Source organism: Typopeltis vanoorti, chromosome 3, assembly GCF_054136105.1.
Source record: "Typopeltis vanoorti isolate ZY-2024b chromosome 3, IOZ_Tvanoo_1.0, whole genome shotgun sequence".
In the NCBI taxonomy this organism is placed as follows: domain Eukaryota; kingdom Metazoa; phylum Arthropoda; class Arachnida; order Uropygi; family Thelyphonidae; genus Typopeltis; species Typopeltis vanoorti.
Window position 1 is genome coordinate 125,785,957 of NC_143551.1, and position 23,596 is coordinate 125,809,552.

The 23,596-nt window shown below is 35.0% G+C and overlaps 1 protein-coding gene across 3 annotated transcripts in view; it reads left to right on the plus strand.

The window, feature by feature from the left end:
- LOC150108542 (uncharacterized) overlaps positions 1-23,596 on the plus strand; it is a 174,186-nt gene that overhangs the window by 12,116 nt on the left and 138,474 nt on the right. Inside the window, exon 1 of one of the 3 annotated variants that reach the window (XM_090390832.1) lies at positions 20,720-20,736. The exons of the other annotated variants lie outside the window; for them this stretch is intronic. The gene's annotated coding sequence lies outside the window, so the exon portion shown is untranslated. Of the gene's footprint in view, positions 1-20,719; positions 20,737-23,596 lie in introns of those variants that run through there. 3 annotated transcript variants of the gene reach the window in all.

Genomic DNA, 23,596 nt, shown 5'->3' on the forward strand with positions numbered 1-23,596 from the left:
CACACACACACACACACACACACACACACACACACACACACACACACACACACACACACAAAAACGCGCAGACTGTTGGCGTGTAACAACTGGGATTCGTCGGACCAGATGATCTTTTCCCACTTCCCAGGTGGTCGAAGTATCCTCACTGTTACTCATAGGAGCTTATTTTTTCTCTCACAAAAGTGAAATTCGGTGAAATTTCGACTACACGACTCTTATAAGCCTCCATTAAACTTCGGATGTCAACAAACTGTCCACAGGCGCAAAACAGTCTAATTATGGTTTCTAGTTCGTAGGTCATTTTCTGTATTTTCTAGATAGTAAGTACACTTCTTGGAAAGAAGTTAACGGACTCCCGTCATGGGAAAGACGCATTGTGCCATGTAACGAGTCACGTGTTTATAGCCCTATAAATTGCAGGAATATGATGCTCCCAAGTCAGTGCATCTGTGTCCGCGTGAAATGGCCGCGAGAAGGGAACTGACGGAGTTTGAAAGAGACGTTGTAATAGGATGCCACGTTGCAGTCTCATCCTTTCTGAAAATTGTTGACAAATTGGACAATCCCACGTCAACAATCAATGATACCGTACTGAGATCGAAGCGCAGGGAGAACAACTGCAAGTGCTACCCGCAGTGAACGACTCACCGAACGTGATCTAACAAGAACTACGTGAACCCGTTAATTGAACATGTCCGCCGACCATTTGTTGGCCGACTTGAATGTTGATTTCCGGGAATTGACTGGAACACGAATCTGCACAAAAACATTCACTGAGGCTCACATGGGTTTCCCTGGTAGGACCTCAATATGCAAGCCGCACATTACCCGAATCAACATGCATCGTTGTCTTCCGTGGCGCAAAGAGCGTGTACAGTGGAACATGGAAGCTTTGAAAGCAGTGTCAATGAGCAACCAATCACGTATACTACTCCCTACTGAGCAGATGGATATGGCTATGGCGGATGCGCAGTTGGTCTTGCGTCTCTTACCCAGAGTGCGCAAGACCAACTATGAAATTCGGGAGTGGCGGTGTGATGGTATGGTTCTGTTTTTTCCTGCTTTGACTTCGGACTTTTGTTTGTGGTGCCACGAACATTGAATTCTTAGAGGTATCTGAACATTCGAGACAATGCAATGCTTCCTACTTTGTGGGTTTCTACGGAACTGACCATTCTTCCTTTCATCAAGACAATGCACCGTGTCATAAGGATGCTGCTATAACTGCATGGTTTGTGGACATGAACGTCACTATACTTAACCAACATCCACAGACCTCTAATCCCAATCCTATTGAACATTTGAGCGGAGGCCCCTTGACGGAGCGTCAAGGGGCCTCCGCTCCACAAGAGTCCAGAATCTCATTACATGCCTACAAGAAGAATGGTCCAAAATTCCCATTGATCGCTATCACACGTTTGTGGAAAGTATGCCCTGTAGGACTGCCTCAGTCATCGATAGCGAAAGATGTACTTTATCTTATTAATGTGGGCGTGTTTGTTCCTCGCACTATGGTGTCCGCTTATTTCTTTCCATAAACGTGTGATAGCGATCAATGGGAATTTTGGACCATTCTTCTTCAAAAAGGCATCAATATAAAATAAACGTCACTGCAAAATAGACAAAAATTCTTGTCCTTGTTCACATATTTCATAGTTGAACGAATATCAATATACTTCTGGCATAATTAATAACTAATTATTGTAGAGGAAAAAAGAATAAGCTAAATAAAACAAATCAATAGCTATGCGTTTAACTCCGCTCTGGGTGGATGGATTTCGTTCAAATTTTGGCATCTGGAAGTTTTAGCAAAATTTCTTTGTTTCTTTAACTCAGACTATCTGGAGGGAAAATTAGACCAAAAAAGTCTTTTTTTGAAACGATATTCCACTATAGCCAGATGAGTTTAATGAATTGTGGTAATGTGATGATAATAAATAAGATGTTTATAATATATTGCAGGAACCAAACATGGCTGTAGGTTCGATTACTGTAATAATGCACAGTGTCACTGTACAAGAACCGTATTGAGAAACTCATGTTTACGATACTATTGCTAATAGTATTTTTAACAGGATTAAGGATCGGTTTTGGAGACCGATCCTTAATCCTGTATTTTTATTTCAGCGAGAAAAATCTACAAATTCTACTTCGAACTTTATGAATAATTTCAGATAGCAGACAGACTGATACGGTGTCTCCATAAGGTATTGTCACTGCGAGCTTCGCTGTTATAAAGACCTAGGAAAGAAATAATAATAATAAAAGCTACCTTTTAATGTCCATGAAAAGTGGGTGTATTGAGAATTCGTTCTGGGCGCCATAACCTACATCCGCTTCGGGAGTTACTTACGGTTTTACGGAGACAGAATAAAGACAAGTGAATCTAATTAGAAGCGTGTTCTAATTCCCGTAAGATGTACAGGACAAGGGAGCTGTGAAAAAAAGCGAATAATTCTTTCCGAAATGCCGTGTCATCTCACGCATCGGTGCTCAACGCAGTATTGAGACACAGGATCAGTTCACAGGTACACAAATATTCTCCAGAATTCAGTAAACAGAGAGAGAGAGAAAGAGAGAGAGAGAGAGAGAGGCGAAGAAGGTAGGTTAGTGTTGGCTGGATGTACTTGCGTTTATGTAAGTTATATCTGATATTTCCTCTCATATGTATAAGAAATTATGAGCGTGAAGTATTCGGATTCATTCCCATTGGACTTGATACTCCAAGTATTCTTCGAATTATGCAGTGTGTGAGTTCCCCAAGAGTTAGGTACGTAGCTACAATTTTTTTCTATTAGCAATAGTATTGTAAACGAAGATTTGTTTAGCCAAACAATTACCCACTTTTTGTAGAGACTTCTGTCTCTCTTTCACTGTCTCTCTTTTTGATGCCCATTTCGCATTTTATACGAATATGTAATGACACCTGCGATACTGTTCATTTATTTAAATCAAAAATCTAAATGTTTCACTTGGCTATTTTTCTGACTGTGTGTGTGTGTGTGTGTGTGTGTGTGTGTGTGTGTGTGTGTGTGTGTGTGTGTGTGTGTGTGTGTGTGTGTGTGTGTGTGTGAATCAAGTCATGTTATATAAGAGCTAGGGAAGTAAATAGACGTGGCTGCATATGTCATGCAGCTCATTCTTCCGAATAGTTTGTTAGTATGCATTCGGTAAGAACTATTTGAAATAATTAAAAAGTTAGAAAGAAATACATTTACTATTGTTTTCACTTCAGTCCTAGATATTTTTATGTATCTAGGAGGGTATTAGCAAAGTGACATTCAAATTTAAAAGAACTGGTCTCCCTTCTTTCCATGTCAGTTAAAAGGTGATTGTGTTCGCACTTACAGGTAACTTTAACTGGGTGCATCTGACGTCATTACCGAATGACATCAGTCCCTAAGGTATTAATATCACATGCAGGCTAAAAATTGGTAGTCCTAAAAGGAGAAAATGTAAGCGTGAGAAAAAGGTATAAGTTTAAACAAAATCTTTTTATTTTTATTTTTTAACATTAGTGTTACTAGTAATGTAAAAATGAATCATATAAAATAGAAAAAAAGATGAAGAAATAGGAATCTTCCTTAAATGTTGTTGCCGTGGCAGATAGGCTGGTTAGTTGGTTGTAATTAGAAAATTTCAACTTAGTTGACGCTGCATAAGAAGATCAGCGTGCTATATATGTAATTTCGGATGTTCTTCTGGCCAGTTTATCTGTCTTGCGGGATGAAAATCCTTCCAGCTTCGTATGAAACTGACTAATTAGCCATCAGTATAAAGAACTTTAATAAAAGTTCCTTTGTTCGACATGGGATTTGAACTCAGATCTTTATAAGTATGCAGCATTATCTTTACCCCAAGCTAAAAAGCCTTGGCTGGAAGTGTGGGAGTGGAGAGGGGAGTTTACGGCAGTGTAACACTGTGTGAGAAGGAAGAGGTATATCTGGAATAATATTACAACCCATTTTCTTTTTCTTTTTCCTCTTCATCTTCTCTTCCGCTCATGGCGGATTCAATTTCTCAAAGACGAATTTTTGTTTCTTTCTGTCTGCTGTCTTTTTATGAAGTTCTATTATGGAGTTTAAGTGGGTGCTTTCTTTAATGCTGTCAATCCATTTCTTTCTTGGTCTTCCTCTGCTGGGCTGTTCTTCAATTCCACCATTTAATAGAATTCAATTTTACCATTTTCTTTTTAGATTTCTAAAAAACAGTATAAAAATACCGAATACAAATAGAATCCAGTTGCTTAAACTTCAATAGTTAAAATAATTTAATAATTCTATGAATATTCATATAATAATATAAACTTAATAATTCACTTATTGAATAAGTGAATTATTAAAATAAATAAATATATGCCCTGAAATTTTAAAGCAAAAGATTGTTTTTGATTTTTAATTTTTGACGTTATATAGAGTTCAGAAGGAAGGAATGTGAAACTATTTTGCAGCAAAGAGGGGTGGGGGGAAAGATTTGGAAAAAGTGTGACATCATTTGAGTATAACCATCTAATAGAATAAGTGGGAGGTTAATGTGGCAAAAGGACACTTAAATGATGATAAAGATTTTGAAAATACATTATTGAGAGAAAACTATGTTACTTTGTCCTGTATACACAATGAGCTCCCCCCCCCCCCTTCAATCCAGGGAACATAACGATTTACTCTCAAGTTCGCAGTGTCATGCAAAGGGTTCAAAGATCTTGCTATTTCCTCACGGCTGAGTTTATTTTTGTCTCTACGTGATTTTTACTTTCTCATAGAGTAATGTGTGTGTGTGTGTGTGTGTGTCCAGGGTGTTTCAAAAGAATATCATAAATTTTAAAGGCGTATTTCACACCTGAAAACTAACGAAACAGTCCCAAGTCTAAAAAATTTCGCATTTCCACAATACAGACTTTTAGTGATGAGAGCATGAATACCGAAAACCTCTAATGAAGATAAGGCAAAATGACAAGAAATAAACGAAAATCCCTCCGTAAGTAAGACGAAACACTATAGGATGAAATTATTTCACAGCAGGTGTTCAAAATGACCTCCGTTGCTAGCCACGTAGCCTTTGAATCGTCTGACTGTTGACATCATCAAAGACTTGAAATCCTGGCTTGAAATCTAGCTCCTGACTGATATCTCGTGCCAGCGCATACAAGTTCGACACGGTCCTGAAGTTCATCAACATTCTCCACTGGGGTAAGTATGTGGATGATTTCAAATTGTTCCACAAGGAAAAATCTATATTTAAGTCACGGAGGTCATGTAATTGGTCCAGCTAGACTAATCCGTCTTTCACGAAACCTTTGATCAAGATACCCTCTGGCCTCAAGACTGGAGTGTGTGGAGCTCCATCATTGATGACCCAAGTTTCTTCTCCAAGCCAAGAAAATTTATCTGGCTCAGCATGGAAGATGTTTTCTACCAGGTTTTGCAAGATTTCTACCACTTTGCAAAAAAAGTTGTCAACCTGTTTGGTCAAGACATATAACCCAGTTAATCTGCCTCTACTGATATCTATGCAAACGTGAGGGAATAATTGCTGAAGATGCGTTTGAATATGTGTGTGCGTGGATTTTGATATTTACTTGAGAATACCATTTCAAGTAAATATCGCCTCTTCTATGAAAAGAACACAAAAAAGAAATCTTTATTTTTTGTTATTTGTATATTATTATGTTTCAGTTCTGTACTGAAGATGCTTTTGATACATGGGCGAACATTTTACCATCATAGATTAAGTTATTTAACATGAGTTTTCCGTTTCTTTTATTTTTTAGTAGTACACCCACTTACGTTATCCCAATTTTAAAACCGTATGCCGATTATTACTACCGTGGTCCGACTATTCTGATATTCCTGATGCTTTCCTTTCCCTCTTCATAAGTTGTTATTTTGGAATTATGGCCGTAGCTATTAGATCCGCGAAAAAAACCTTGCCATATTCTTATAAGAATAACTAACTCACCTTCACCTGAAAAGTCCTTATAAAGTTCGTGACTTAGATGGCATTCGAACCAATCAAAGGGTATTGTCGATACTGACTGAGCCCATGGCTTCTGTGTTTGCTTTTTTTAGTCTTTATTTTTTTATATTTCACTAAAACAGAGCTAACTATCTATTAATTGTATACCTCGACGATTTTAATTATCTGTTAGTCGTATTTTTTATATAACGAAACCTGTGGTGAATTCATCACTAAAAACACACGTACTAACCACAGTAATGACTATTTAATTCGTCAATATTTGATCCCAAGTATCTTGGGACATCATCAGGACATCATCAGTACACTGTATTGATGATGTCCCAAGATACTTGGGATCAAATATTGACGAATTAAGTTGTCCTTACTGTGGGTTAGTACGTGTGTTTTTACTGTTAATCGTATAGCTTATACAATTAACAAAATAATAGGTATGTTAGCCAGTTTTAACCAGTATTATATTTCTAAACTCAATTTTTCCTTACTAAAACAGAAAAAAAAGTTGGAGAACACATGAAGGCAATATAAGTGGCTGTTAGTCACATTTCATAACACGAAAACAAACACGTTGTAACATTAAAATACTATTGTTCGTTGGAAAAGACGTCATCTAATTTTAACTTGAAATTTACTACAAAAAAAAAAATAAATAAATAAATAAAAATATATATATAAGCAACAAACCACGAGCAAGTTGACGTATCTTAAGGTGAGTTGAAAGAAAGGGAAATTTGCAAGAGATTTAGAGGCTACATAGTACAGTTACAAACCGGTGTTTACTGTCTTGCCTCGTGTTTAGATACAAGTAAATCAAGGACAACAAGAAGAAGAGGTTAACATAGAAACATTTCTCACGACCTCGTGTTTTCAATGCTGTGTGTAGTGAAATTATGCAAATTAAGCGAAGCGCGAGAAGAAAGTAAATCACTTTCTTTTCGAAAGCAACTTGAGACTTATCAAAGATAGTAACAACAGCTTTTATCTACCGAAGATCTACATCTTACTTTAAAAACTCGGTGCTTGGTCGAGGTTAATATTAAGAAGTGAAAGAACTGTTAGAAGCTGTTGTCACGTTAGAGCTTGAAGAATGCGTCATTGTACAGGGGTTATAAATAGTTGTTCAGCTTTCTGAAGCAGATAAGGTGGCTATTGTAAGGCTGTCAGTCAACTGAAATGAGCTGCTGTCAAAAAGAAAAGCTAGCAAGTTAAGAAGAAACACGAATTAGGGACAGTTAAAGAACTGTCTAGCCAAGATTCATTTCTTTTACAAGGAATGGTGATTTGTCTTGTAAAGAATACAGTGACATTAGAAATCATTTTAGAATACTTCTAATGGAAAAAAAAGATGATAGTGCAAATACTGTATTTGCTTTATTATTACTTTATTATTCTCATGTAATATTATTTGTTTTCTAATCCAATATTATTTCGAACTCCTTTATTACCATCATGTTTGTCTTGAATCATCTTCGATTAATATTTCATATATTTTTTTAAATGATTTAAATTGTTCTTTTTCATTTATGAATATAATATTCATAAGCTATTCAGAGAAAGTATTCAATTGATTATTTTAATTTTATGATTTATTATAATCATTTAAAATTATTATAAATTTTAAACTAAAATATTCTAAAAATGGAAAATTGATAATAAATCCATACTTATTTATAAATCATTTTTATTTATACGTTAATATGGATTTATCAGTTCTATAAAACCTAGTCATATCTTCGGTGGTTTCTATTTTTTGGGTTTGTTTGTGTGAACAGATCATTATCGATGATTTTCGAAACTTTGTATAGTTCCCAAGAGTATTCAAAAGGTTTTTTTTTTCCTTCTCACAAAAGTAACTCGAGTTTTTAATTATGTAATTCAGAAAAGTAGATCATAGAATCATACACGAGTACATAAAAAAAGAGCCTCCGTAGTTCAGTCGGAAAGAGCTGGATTCGATTCTCGTCAGTGACGTGAGAAACCTTTATCTGAACTCTTTCGATGAAAGGTGAGTTAGCCGGTCTCATACGGAAACTCGGGTTTTTCGTCCCCCAGAACAACACGAGGCAAACCGGCCCCGTGAACACACATGGATTACAGTCATGAATACGTCCCAGCCATATGCCAGTCTCGAGCCCGGATAAAATTGGGGGCGGGGGGAACGGATAAAAATAAATTGCAGTTTGTGACATCGTGTTCCATCTGGCGCTGCAGAACTGCACACTACATTTCGACATGATGAAAGAGGTATACCGGCTACCTACCGATTTCCTAAACTTTTGAACCAAAAGAATGCTACCTTTGAGAAATAAAATTTAAAATTTAAAATTTCGGTTAGGTTTTCGTAATCTCTCTTTTGTTTTATTTTATTTTTATTTACTTTTCGAGAACGCCAGTGTCGAACGTTTCGTAGTATTTGGAATAACTTCATAACATGCTATTCCGGTTATTCTCCCCTTCGCTCACTCACGGGCACATGCTCTTCCTCATTTACCTTCCCGTCTCAAGAAAGGTGCTACACCAGTGAAGGACGCAAAAACAATATTTCTGTTTGCGACAGGAAGTAGATGCTGGATGCGAGGTTAACTGTTAAATACCAAAGAACGGAACTAAGTAATTGTGATTGTCGTAAACATTGAGAGTGAAACACTTTACGATTAGAACAGGTTTGTCTCCATTGGTGATTTCGACGGTAAATGGAGGCAGCCAATCGAAATATCTCGAAAGCGCTGGAGGGGGAAGAGAGTGGAACGTAAGGAATGTTGCTGTGAAGTAAAAAAAAAAAGTCGTTTTGTACAACGAAACGAATGACCTCCATTGTCCCATGTTTGGCCCTGGGCAGCAAACATTTTTACCGGTTGGTGACAAGCAGTAACACGACACTTCCTACTGGTTTATTGGGTTCATATGACGAAGGGAAAAAAAATCGATCCTCGATGACTAAATAATAATAAAAGAAATACATTTTTAGCTGTGATTCACTAGATTTTACTGTTTGCAAAGGTTAGTAGGAAATTTAGAAATAAAAAAGGAGAGAATAACCTTGAACGGTTTGTATGCGTTACACTGCGTGCTTTAATACTAAGGCTGGAAGTTTCCCTTATAGTACAGGCGTATTTCTTGACACAAAAATAGAAGTGGATCATGGAGAATTTTTATATCTTTCGTTTTTCCTAATACAAGGTCATTCAATACAAAAAAGACCAATTTTCACTTGAAAACCGTATTCTTTGCTTTTGTTTTGGTATCTAATTTCTTTCTTTCCTCATTTCTATTTTCCCCATTTTTTTGTTCAAGGAAAATAACTAATAAATAATTATCTTTCGGAAAATATTCAATGATTTCTTTGGAAAAGCAACGTGACGTAATCGGTTGATAACTTGAACGAATTGCTTATTAATTTTAAAGCTACAGTAAGTGTAGAGCTTGATTCCGATTTACAAATCATGTACACGATGATTGGTTTTCATTTGATCGTAGCGAGATGTTTCTGTATGGTTAGGGGAATGTCGAATGCAGTGTTTCTCAACTCAAAAGCTGTTTTTATTTTATTTATTTTTATCGCAATTTGGCAATAATGTTAACATTAGATAGTTATGAATACAAATAACTTAGTCTATAATTCAAGCTGTTTGTTTATTCTCTTGGTTCTCTCCTGAAGTCCATACGACTATTATAACAATTACACATGATCATTCTAGGTTTCAAGGTAGGTGTACATGTCAATTATTCTTCCCCCCCCCCTCATTTATTGGTCGATTCTGAAATTGGAGGCGAAAAAAAAAATGTAATGCCGATGTGTTACAAAACTATAAAGAATAATAGAACGTGAAGCAACACGAATAGCGAAGTAATCTAAAAAGAATTTATTATTTGAATTATTCAAAAATGTTTACGATAAATTCATAACCTACAGAGAGGGACAATTGTATTCTCGTAGTAATGGAACTAGCGTTTTGCGTATTGAAGGATCATGTCATCTGCGCAGTACCACAAATACAATCCATGTCCACAATTATAGGCACATTATTAAGGTGAGCAATAAAGCCTAATATTCAGTTATCAAGGAGTATCCACTGGCTAGATGATTCGTACTTCTTCTGATCAATACATACATACATACAGAATTAATGGATGCAATACACGAACTTCTTGAATTGTTGGCTTTTATTACATTATAGCGGTTGTTTGAGAGGCACAAACTTCGATTGAATCGACATTAACCTACAAAAAAATACATTTTTACGGATTTTATATTTATAAAAGATTATTTGTATAAGATAATAATTTATATTCGAATTTCATTTTAATGTAAATTTAATTATAATTTAATTGCGATTATATTAAATTAACAAATATTAAATTAATATCTAAATTTCATCGGGTAGTTTGTAGAAACATGAAATTATTATAGTTCGTGATTCAATTAATTTCCAGGAAATAGCAAGCATCATCCACTGTAAAACGGCTCATTATGTTATAATAACTGCTTAATTTGAATGAATCAGATTTTATTTTTCCAATTTCCAGTGGGCTAATTTTAACTTGGTCAGTAGGTTGCAACTCTCTTGTAACTAATGGAAAATATTGCTGGGGAGAATAATTCATCAACCCACCAATTAGAGTTACTTTCTGATTGGTCGTTGTACTCCTTGCTCTCAATATTGTTGAATATATATTCGATGTTATTTTCATTGTATTAATAGTAATTGCCAGGCTAAAAAAATCCACTAAAAGAAACAATCCTTAAAGTATTGCTTGCAATAATTAACCTTAGTCTAGTATGTAGACTAAGGTTATACACCTGTTATATAAGGTTATATATAGAGTCATATACTACCTGTGATTCTGTGCTTCTCCACAAAAAATAAGATTCTGTAGCGAAATGAACGAGGACCGAACACTGCCCTCCTCTCTTTCCTAAGATCTAATTCATTGGCTCAATTAGCGTTTGTTTTTCCACCATCTTAATCCTGGTACCCTCTCCTCGGGCAGATTTCTAACATTCCACGACAGTCAATACTCCGGGAGATATTTATTCAAACCAAATGATGATTTTAATGATATTTGCTGCTGAAGGGCTTGAAATTATTCTTTTACTTCCTTGTTTTAACAGGGATAATTAATACTACGATAGCGAGCAAATTAATCCGAACACTCACATTATAAAGCAAAATTTTAATTTCTCCAGAAAATAAGTATAAAAATGAAACTCCAACTTTACCTAATAATTTATGGGAGCTCTTCTGTTCCTAATAAGTTCATTAATTCGCTTAGGCATTGACTCTACGAACGTAGAACACGTTTTTCTTATTTGTGCATCTCGAAACCATACTTTTATAATGGTTTGAAGTTATCTTTTGTATCACAATTTAATTTTCCAAGTCTCTTTTTCACTATGGCCCACAAATTTTCTATTGGGTTTATGTCAGGAGAGGAGAGTTACCTGGCCACTGAAGCAATCGGATGTGAATTTTGAGGAACCATTTCACTTCTTTTTTTTTTTTTTTTTTTGAAGTGTGGCGTGGAGTGAGATTTTGTTGAAAGATGAGTTCTTTGTCTTTCTGGATCTATGAGACCACTCTTTTCTCCAATATTTTTATGCTTTGGTGTTACTTTTCATCATACCATCAACAGACGCAAGCGATCCTGGATCGTCATGTGTAAAACAACCCCAGAACATATTTTTAACTGGGTGTTTAGGAGCTTGTTGAAGGTCTGCGTGAGAAGTCTACAGGGTACTCACTCTCCTTGGACAAAGAAATGGCTCTCTTCTGAGAATATAACCTTCTACTTCTCAACAGTCCAATTTTGGTACACTTTTTTCCACTGGAGCGTTTCTTTTTCTGCGTAGCCTAGTTTCTTTTTTGGTCTGTGGGCAGTCCTCCCTGCTTCCAACAATCTTCGACGGACTGTCATATCACAAACATTAATCCCATTAAACATTCAACTAGGGAGATCCATGAGGGTTGATTTATGAAACAGATTCATTGTAATCTGATTATGTGCACAGCAAGAAAAACCTGAAGACTAGCTGCCAAGTCTCTATTTAAGTCTACAGCAGACAATCCTGAATTTGTTTTGTTTTTCCTAACTAGTAAGTGTAGGTTTCCTTTTTTCGCCCACATTTTCCTTTACTGTCTGGAAAAAAAGTTACTTGTACCCCTAAACCTCTTTAAAATGGCATTAACAGCACCCGAACCCACAGTACACGGGTTGGTAATTTGTCTTTGAGTCATGAATGGGTGCTGAGAAAGAGTGCAGATTTTTGAACGCATTCTTGGAGATGTATCCATTTTATATTTACTCAAAATGAATAAACCACTATGAAGGTCAACTTATTGACACTATTAAAACGCACAATACTATTAATAAACATCGTAGAGTTTAAACAGTTTAAACACGCAGCACTCAACCAAAATAGTGAACTAAAACCAGAACTGAAACAAAAAAAAACTAAAACCTTGACAAAAATTCGGCTTGTTCGGATTAATTTGCTGGCTACTATAAGTTCTTTATTATCTGCGTTTGGTCCAAATAAAACTATTTCTTCTTCAAAGAAATAAGTTTTGTTTAGAAGAGTGTGCAAATGTTTTTTTATAGATTAGTTCTTTGTAAATTGGTAGTACAAAGACCCAATAGCAAATGAATATTTCTTTTTTAATTGGGGCTGTAATTTTGTGAATTTTTGTACCAAAATCAGAAACTCCCTAGTAGTAATTAGCACTTTCCTTATTTAAGGAATCAAAAAAAAAAAAAAAAAAGACTCCAAACTACCAAGAGTGGAACTTATACGCATGAACAGTTGTAAACAAACTAGGGAGATCCTTGAGGATTGATTTATGAAACGGATTCATAATAGCCGTGTAATCTGATTATGTGCACTGCAAGAAAACCTGTTCTCAATATCTTAATCTTCGGCTCTCTTCTTTGCTATTCAATATGCGATGTGATCGCAAATAATCCCTTGATGATTTCATTATTTATTAGAAAAACGGATTAAAGATCTTAAGATGGTTATGGCAGTTGTCTGTGAGAACGTTATTATCAGCATTATGTGAACGTTATTTGGGTCGATGTGGAACATCAATTAATTGATCTTTTTATTTCCATTTGAGATAAACCTACAAGAAACAAGTTCACTCTGCTGGGAAAGGAACATCACTGTGAATGTTATTATTTAGTTTTTCGCTCACTGGCGACCTGGTATTGTACTACTTGAAGGCTAATGCTCTCGTTCAGTGAAAACAAACGCCACTCAGAAAGCTATTGTGTCGAGCTATTGTGACACTTTTATTTTATTATTTTTATTGTATCCTTCGAATCGTGAAGTCAAAGAGAATTTTTTTTCCCCCACTGGCATATGTACCCAATTTCACTTATCCTTAACACAGTCAAGTTCTCCCATCTTGCAACTCATTTGGCTTAAGAAACCATGTCTGTTTTTGAGATTGTCATGAATCATAAAATTTTACTACAGAAGCAAAAACAAAAACATCTGCGTTGTGGTTATTATGTCGTCTTTTTCTGCTATTGTGAAAGGAAGAATAAAACACACACGAGAAGATCAAGCTCTAGGTGTATTGCTTACAATTAAAGTTTCGTCATGATTTTGGTTCAATATCACTGTCTCACCCTCTTCCGAATTCCAAATAGCGTTGAGTCATTTCGTTTTTCTAAGTTTTTGCTGTCATGTTTCGTAGAAATAAGTATGTGTTATCGTTATTCAAATACTGCTTTTGTTATCACTCAGAACCGTGTTTGATTTTAAAAAAACCTCAGAACCTTTAAGTTCAAAACAAAATGACATAATAAGGTTGTCTGATTTTGCTTATCGAAGAAATCACTTTTTTTTTTTTTTTTTTTTTTTACGGGTCTTATTGAAGGGGTAGCTTTTAAAATGCTTTTACAATCCCACTTTATAGCACTGCAGAGGCGGCAACATTGATAAGGTGGCATTTTATGTAGCTAATATCTAATTTGGATTATACAATGCAGTATTAGGGGCGACCGATAAAAGTTTACACCCGGGTGGCAAATACCCTTAGCGTTCCCCTGCTGCAGACAGAAAAAATTACTTTTCGATTTCCACATTTCATATATCTAATTGATGGAATATCTTCTTCTTCTTCTTCCTTTCCAGGCTTATAGGCCAAGTGGCCTGTTCCGGACTCAATTCCATCTTTTTAAGGGTCTTCCTCTGCATCGAGTACCTTTTGGGTGGTAATTTAGAATTTGTTTAGGTATTCTGCTTCTATTCATTCTTAGTATGTGTTCTTTCCATTTTTCTCTATAGCAAATAACTGTTTCATTTAGGGAGGTTGTAATTCTAAGTTTTTTTTCTGATTTCGCTGCTTTTCATTTTGTCCATTATTGTGACTCCTTCAGTTCTGCGCAGAAATTTCATTTCGGATGATTCAATTCTTCTTTCATTTGCTTTTTTCATTGTCCATATCTCACTGCCATAAAGTAAGGTTGGTTTAGCTACTCTATTGTAGATTCTAATTCGTGTGTGTTTTTGTACATAATTGGGTTTAAAAATTTTATTTATAATGCCTGGTACTTTTAAAAGTTTGATATCTTTGGTTCTATATCAGCTTCATTTTCAAATGACATTGTGCAACCTAAATATTTGAATGTATTTACTTGCTCTATTATTTTGTTATTTATTACTATTTTGCTTCTTATTGGATTAGTACCTTTGAAGGCCATGAGTTTTGTTTTGTTGGTTGATATTTCCATACCATATGTTTTTATCAGATTATTTAGACTCCATAATGATTTTTGTAGTTCATCTTCATTATTTCCAAGGATTGTTTGGTCATCAGCAAAAAGAAGAGTAGCTAATCTGTTGTTACGGTTTATCTTGAATCCTCCTTCATTAGTTATCTTCCATTATTTTATGATTTTATCTATGTATATATTAAATAAATTTGGTGAGAGAGGGTAACCCTGACGTACTCCTTGATTTATTGGTTTCCAGCTTGATGTTGAATTATTGTACTTCACAGATATTTTATTATCTTGATATATATTATATAAGGCTCTAAAGAGTTGGTTTGGTATTTCATATTCTTCTAGGATTTCCCATAGCTTTTCTCTGATAATTTTATCAAATGCTTTGGTGTAATCACTATTATTGAAGAAAAAGTAAAAAAATAATGAGTCGAGAATGCATAATTAAGCCTTGCGCATTTCTGAGTTCCGGCAGGATCTACCCAAGTAAAGGTGTCTTGCTGGCTAGCACTTGACACAAGTGACGAGGTAAAATCATTCGCCCGAAGATGACCTCATGGACTGAAGGTCACGTTCTATCACATAGGCATTAAAACTCTTGAAACGGCTGGACAAGTGTCTCAACCAGTTTGGAGTTATGTTGAAAAATACATTAAGGATTCCTCATTCATTTGCATATTCTGAATTGGTATTACAATATGACAAATAAAAACAAACAAAAGTTGACAAACATTTTTAGATTTAATCACACACACACACTTTTTCTTTTCTTTTTCTTTTTCTTTTTTTTTTTTTTTTTGAGAAAGAATAATCGCTTCTCAATCCAGTCGATCACTCTGTTGAATCTGTTCATGAAGATAATTCACTTATTGTATTCATGCTGTTAAAGTCTGCACTGAAATGAATTTACGATATTTGTTTAGAAAGACGCATGTCAGAGCAACTAAGCACCGTTACCCTGTCGATAAATAAGCCATTTGTCATTACTAAACACTTCCCTCAAAGATTCCTGACTTGAAAGTCATTTGAAAAAAGGAAGTAATTATACAGAAGATGTGTGTAAGAACTTATGTAGATAAGATTCCACGCCAGGCGGATGTTTTTGCTCTAATGGATTGTGAAACATTTTAGAATGTGACATTCTTGTACGGTACTCTTAATGGTAAACAACAACATTTGAAATGATGTGTGCAAGTGGCTAAGCCTGTCGCACGACAACTCATTCTGTAACTTCTTGTAAGGATGCGTCATAAGGAAGGCTACACGTGACCGACATGACTCATCTTTAACCTTCCTTCATTAAATGATCATAAAATAATCAATTACTTAAATACTATCAGAATGTGCTCCATCCTTTCGACTTACCTCGATAAATATTCCCGAGTATGTGGGGGAAGCACCCCCCACCTTTAAGAAATCAGAGCAAAAATAAATAAATAAACTGTTGTAAATTTTTATTATAATGGACGGGGAATTCCTGTCCAGGAATTCCACATTTCGAGACACAAAAATCCCTTTCTGAGTTATACGAATCAGCCACAATAAAGAAATTACAGGATATTTGCATGCTGTGCTGAGGTTGTACTTAAAGCGTGACCAGCAACCACTTCTTTCAGTCAAAATACGGTTACAAGTGTTCAATTAACCATCATCCCTTGTTAGGAGCGACTGTCCAGTCAACTACAATCTTCTTCTTAGGACTGTTGATGTCATAAAGACGTACAATTACTACAAGCTGTTAGGAGTGTATTTCACCGTGAACGAGTAGGCGGGCCGCATTCAACCGCCGAAGGTTATTTATACCAGTGCAGGTGATGTGATGAAAGACAGTCTGGAGCTGTAGGTGTGAGGATGTCTAACGAAACGACAGTCTAGAATCTTCTACTGTTTAGAACATGCGCCAATTAAAGATATAAGAAGCTAGCTTCGTGACCTTAGTTACCGGCTTGTCATTTCAGTCATAAAAGGACACAGAAGCAGTTCTCGATCAATTCACTTATCAGTTTGGATGTAACGGATCTATTTCTGGGTGGATAGTCACTGCGTACGCACAAGGAAAAACATTACACACCATAGCACAATATTTTTATATTCATGTTGGATATGTTGAAGAAACGTATGATAAAAACAAATAAGAACAAAAACTGTGTGTGTGGAAGGTTACTGGAAGGGCAAATATACATTGAATGCATTCGGGAAATCATCACTGCAGTTTTAGCTTTAATCAGAGGTATTGCTCTACAGTTGTAGAAGACCAGTACGATATACTGCAAATATATCATTGGTAAATATTCCACAATACAGTTTAATTTTACCGTTCACAAACCAACGACCAGACTTGTACAGATATCATGTTAAGTTTGCCTCTTTACAAGGTTTGATAAGACCGTGCCTACACTACACTACAGACTTGATTTTCAGGTTTCCGAAGGAATAAAGGCTACAAAAATAGAGTTACAAAGATGATATATCAGGATTATGGAATGTAGATTACGAGGATAGATTGAGAGTATGTGGACTGCAGACAGAAGAAAGAGGGGGGTGATATGATAGTCTATATACTTTTGAGAGGCCCTTATAGGAGAGCTGTTGATAAAAAATTTCATTATATGGAAGGTGAGATGAGGACAAAAGAGGGCATCTGTGGAAATTAAGTTTGTGTGAGGTTAAGAAATTCGAACCCAGGTCTATCCATGGAAAATGGCGATACTACGAGTGAAGAGGTCAAACAAAAATATCAGGCCTTATAATGGGTCTACCCTGTGTTTCCTGATTCAGGATGTTAGTTGGGTATCTAGATCTAAGGGACATGGGTCTGTGTTGAAGATTGCCTAAGTTATGGCTCGAATTAAATGACTAAAATAACGTGGTCTAGGAGGACAGAACAACGGAGATCTTCATCATCCTATGATATGCTACTATTCTACTTATTGTGGTGATTGAAAAAAAAAAAGTTCCGTTTTTGGTATTAGATCAAATTCCGGATTATCTTACTCTTATACCAGGATACTAACGTGCGATAGGCTTACAACCTTATCTTTATTCTATTAATCCAGATACAAAATTGTGCAATGGAGAAAACTATGTTTAATACATACATAATTAATACATAAGCGCCTCCGTAGAGAAAATTGGAAGAACGACGGTACGTTGCGCCCTTCGATAATAATCGAAGATAATAATTCGAAAAACCTAAGTTCGATTCTCGTCATGACAGGAGGAATCTTTATATGGACTGTTTTCAATCAAAGGTGAGTTAACCAATCTCATACGGAGGTAGCAGGGTTTTTTCTCCCTGAAACTTGGGTTTTTCATCCCGCATACAGACAAATCGGCCCTTCAGAACACACGCAATTTACAGACAAAAAAATACTAGTTGTGGTGGTGGTGGGCGGTAGATGGCGTTAATGTGGATGATTGGTAGTAGAGGTTCGGTGTAGTGGTGGAGACGGAGAGTTGTACAGTAGGTGTCCTCCCGCGATGAGGTGTCACGAATAATAATAATAATAATAATAATAATAATAATAATAATAATAATAATAATAATAATAATAATAATACATAGCAACTATTTCGACTGGTATTGGCAAGGACGAAGGTCTATCAATGCTGTTGTGTTGTGTTGTGTTGTGTTGTGTTGTGTTGTGTTGTGGTTTCCAACATATTTCATTTCTCCATTCGCCTAGAATTTGCTGTCAGTCAATAGCGTGTAATAGCAATCATTTACTGCCGACTTGAGATTTGATTGCTTTATCCATGGTCATCTCGTATGTGACGCTATGTCAGTTGTTAGCGTAGGAATTTGTTAATGCTTAAAAAATGTAAAATAACAGGTATAATGAATAATAAATAATAATAATTAATATACTAATAAATAAATAAAAAAAAACAAAATGTTGATGTACAGGCACTATTGTAACACAGATACGAACTTGGATATTAACTATGCTTAATATTCATGTTACAAATCAAACGCTTTGTTTTGTTGTATAAAAATCTTTTTTTTTTTTTCACTTTAATCTTGTATAAAACATTTAATAGTTATTTTTTTTATCCGAATCTTATTTTATTTTTTCCCGTAAAATTAGAAAATAAACAGAATTAAAGTGATAAAAATACGGATTTCAAAATAATCAAATACTTGGAATGTACGTTTCGAAATTTGAGGAATGAAGTTAAAAAAGAATTACTTCTTCGAAAATCGTCAGACTTTTCATTTAAAACCATAATAAATAAATAAATAAATAAACGAGAAACCCTGTCCAGTTTTGCTAGTTATGAATGCAACAATTATTGTTTTTTAAGCAATTTATCGGATTTATAATTTTATATATATATATATATATACATAGTTTTATGAAAAAAATTGAATGACTAGAACCGAGATTTAATTAAAAAGGTTTTAATGTAAACACACTACTAGTTTCGGCCTGTAACAGCCTTCTTCAGGTGACATTATAAAAGAAAAAACACTAAACATTGAGGGTTAAAAGACTATGAACAACATAGACAGTCATTTCCCTCTGCTGTTAGGTAGATTTCAGAGAAATATAATAACTTAAATAGGGTTAATGGATGGGATTTAAGTCTAGCGCAGACGTTTTGAGCACGACCAAGCGGAGAAATATCATCTAGACAAGGAGACTTATTAGCATCAAGCTTGAAATATATATTTTTTAAAGTCAGCTGATGATGTTTCAGTTATGCTTCATAGAATTCTCATATTTATGTTATGGAAGGGAGTTTGGTTTCGTTTGTTGAACTATTTGCTTTACAGCACAGTTTGTCTGGTCGAAGAAAGTTCAAAGTCTAGGATGATATTTCACTGCTTAAAGTAATCAAAATAATTCTAAACATCTACAAGCCGCCAATCCCAAAATCATTGTCCAATTTTTCAATGTAAAGTTCGTTAATATCGCTCTCAGTATCGTGTATTATTTAAGCTATTAATGTTACTTTGTGCTTATTAAAAAACAGTCACAATTTCTTCTTTCATTAAACCAAATAGAATTCGTTTTTCCCAATCTGTACCTGCACCCAACCCACGCAATGTACTATAGGCCCTACCTCTCGTGTACAGGATTGATATAAAAATCATATTTATTCTTTCCTTTTTCTGTTTCCTGTTGCCAGAATAAATCAGCTTATAATTATTATTTAGCAAGGACTAACCAATTCGGTCCTCTTCATCTCAGTAACACAATAATTATGTCAATAAGGAACTCGTACGATTTTTCTACATCATATCTTTCTTGTTATTACGTTACAACATCAAGAAAGATTAGATTATTCTCGAAGCTGACTTGTCACTACTGATCCACTTTCCTCTACGAAAAAAAACTTTCTTTAGCTCAATGAAGGCGTCACCAGCGACATTTTTTTTCTGATTAGTTTGTGCCATTACACTCAACATTCATGTTTGCCTCATTAAAGAATGCATTTCGGTTGGCCCAAAGTGTCACTGGTCCGCGTTCATTTAGTAACCAAGTGATTACCATGGGAAAATGAAGTCATAATTGGGATGAGAAATCTTGAGGCTTTTCATATTTTAAAAAGAAAATGCGATGTCCTTCAATTTACATTTGACTCTTAAGAGAGCTTTTATGAAATCGCAACTGACTGTAATTTTTATTGTATGGATCTTAAGATGACTAGAACTCAGCATCTCAAATTGTTTTAATTCAGCTGGTCATTTAAATTAAATTAATCAGCTGGTTGGTTAGATTACGACAAAGCAATTGAGGCGATAAGTCGAATATATCACATCTATATACCGAGTTTGTTCTCTGGCTTGTTTGTATATTAATAATTAATTTAAGGAAGTGATTTGTGTTATAGAAGCTACACGATCAGTTACGCGAAATTCCATCTTTTCACCTGATCAGTTTTATCATTTATAAAAATTAACTTATTAATAAAAGAAAAAGTAAATAAAAAGTTTAATGCATTTTTATTCCCAGATCTCAAGAAACATTTGGAAATCGGTGGGAAGCTGGCTATATTATATGAACTATCGATTTTTTTGTAAGTATGGACAATTGCAAACATCTGTGATCTTAAAACCTAACATTTGTATTGCCTGAAATATGTAAACTGAATGGGGTCCATTTTACAGAGATCAGGAGGTAAAAACCAAGCCGTTTCTGGAATTAAAAAAAGAGCTCTACTTGGCTGTGCCAGAGACAAAAAATTCTTCTAGAAGAGCCTATAATAGTTTTTCTGGTAATCTGCATTATAGTATACTATTAACTTTCTGATAGACCAGACTGCCATAATAGTACCATACTTCTATATGGTGTCAGAACTGCTACCACGAGACTACACGAATAATTTAAATTAACCTTGTTCGGAATAAATTAAGGTTCTAAGGTTCGCAACACGTCACCTTTGTTTTGTGGAGGATAATCCTACTGTTTCGATTCGAGAAGTTTAAGATTTGCTTTCCCTATTTTTAATAAAATTCTCGTTATGAGTTAAGGATAAAATTAATCAGAATACAAGCTTGAGAGAAACGGAGAAAAAGTTCGTCTCTCACACTAGATAAATATACACCGATGATAATTTGCTGTCTCGAATTTGTGATGCTGAAGCATTTATCTCACTGTAAAACAGGTTTTTGGATGACCTCAGTCATCTTCATACAATTATGGCGCAATTAAGTGAGTCATGCTCCATCCTCCGGCTTCATTATAAGAAATATCCCACAGACCATTAGGAAGGTTTGTCTTAGTTAATGCTCGCAAAACAGTAGAAATAAGATTAGATGATCCAAAGGAAACTACACATGATTTAACGTCAGGTGTTCATAAATATGATTCTTTTTAATCCACAATTTGTTGTGATGTTTGCAAATGACTTCCAAATAATAACTTATTCCTACATCATAAAATTGAAATTATCTCTGAACGTGGAGGTGAACATTAAAGAAACTATCTAATCTAGGACTGCCAGACGATAATTCTAAACTCCAGAAGCAATGGAGTATTTTGTATTCATGTCTGTAATTATCACATCCTTGGCACTCATTTATAAACGTGAATATAGTTTTGCTTGTAAACGCAATTAAGTGTCTGTATACAAGAGTAAATTGTAATTTCTTTAAATGTTTTGAAATTTTAATCGAGAAAATATATTTAATAAAAACTATATTTCTCTTCGCTTGTTCACTGCTTTTTTCTTTCGGTTCCCAATTTCGTGATCTCCTTAATATGAATAACAAAATTTCATTTCAGCTTGTATAGTTTTATGTGGCAACGCTTCCATAATATAGAACCACTAGACTGTTATAGTCACCATTAGAGAAACTTTTTCATAAGCATTTTTTTTTCGAATTAGTCGATCTTTGGCACAGACAAGAGTTAGGAATTATCCGGTGTTAAATCTCAGAAACATGATCCTGGAATTCACACATCTCAGCAGAAATCTTGAAATCGTCGGTAGTCCTGAACTCAACTACAGTGACGACGAGCGATAGAGATGAGCTGCCTACAGATTTCTAATAGTTACTTAGAGCTATAAGAGGTTCATCTATTCCCATTGGGAATAAAAGGGATAGAGGATTTAATTATTTATTGAATTGTATTTCATTAGCGCTATTAATTAATTGAATGCCTCTTGTAGTGCAGTTAAACGAATGTAGCTTCAGGTAGACTGAGAAAAATCTGGCGTCGAATCCCGTCTACGTTGAACAGAGTACCGTATTCATAATTGCTTTCCAACTGGATCTGAGCTAACCGGTCTCATGCGAAGGTGTATGATAAATTTTCTTCTCAATACTCTGATTTTTTTCCTCCTGAAAAACACGCATCAGCTGAATAACACACACGCAACTCAGAGCCGTTGTTCAATGCCTTAGCTACCTGGCATAACTTGTCAATCAACAAACCAACTGTCAATTAATTGATTTGTTGGGATTTCGCCCTTACCAATAATCCCATTTGGGTTTCTTTTGTTAGCGTGTGGCGTTATGGAAATGCCAACTCTATCAAGTGCTACTAGTAGTTTACAAAGTTGAGTGGTTGTTTGGTTTGCGGGATTACAGCAGTAACAACTACGGCTATTGCTGTAGTCGTAGCCGCTATAATTCCACTAAAGATTATGTCATAAAGGATTACGACAATAACAACTATTAATGTGTGTTCTTCTCGTCGGGTTGCATGTTTTTCTAAATTAAAACACTTGTTTTATAATGACACACCCGAGTTTCTGTGGAAAAAGCTACCAGTTCCATTCAGGTGAAAATCCTTTTGTTCTTTGCATACCACACAGGATTTCAACCCAGCTTACACAACTAGATTTAATAGTGGAGCTTCCTCTCACCACCTCCGAAATCGTAGGAAGTTTTCTATTTGCGTCTCCAAAATTACGAATATTTGCTTTTTATTAAGTAAGTCTCACAAATAACTACTACAATCAGTACTACATTAATATTCATTGAAAGTTTCATAAATTAGTAAGTACCGGATAATTAATTTCTTGACCATATCAAACATTGAATATTTAATAATTATATCAATAGTTATTAAACTTTAAAAAAAGTTTGTTAACTTTTTATAAACAAAAGTAATTTAGATAATTCTAATACATTTTGAGGTGATGACTAAAACTACAATCCGAAAAAATCCCATCACACAATATTTTTTGTTCAGATGTGTACAATTCAAAGATGATTGGAATATTTTATGTTGAATTAGTCAATAACAACAGCCTTCGTAGCAGTCGGTTTCCACAATGACCTACGGCTGAAAATGACCTTGGTTCGCGTCCAACACGGGAGGCAAAGTCTCGTGTTGGACGCGAAGTTTCTTTACACTGCGTGTGTTCTTCAAGCCAATTTTCCTGTTTTCGGGAAGTAGAAATACCAGAATTCTTCCTCAAGATAATA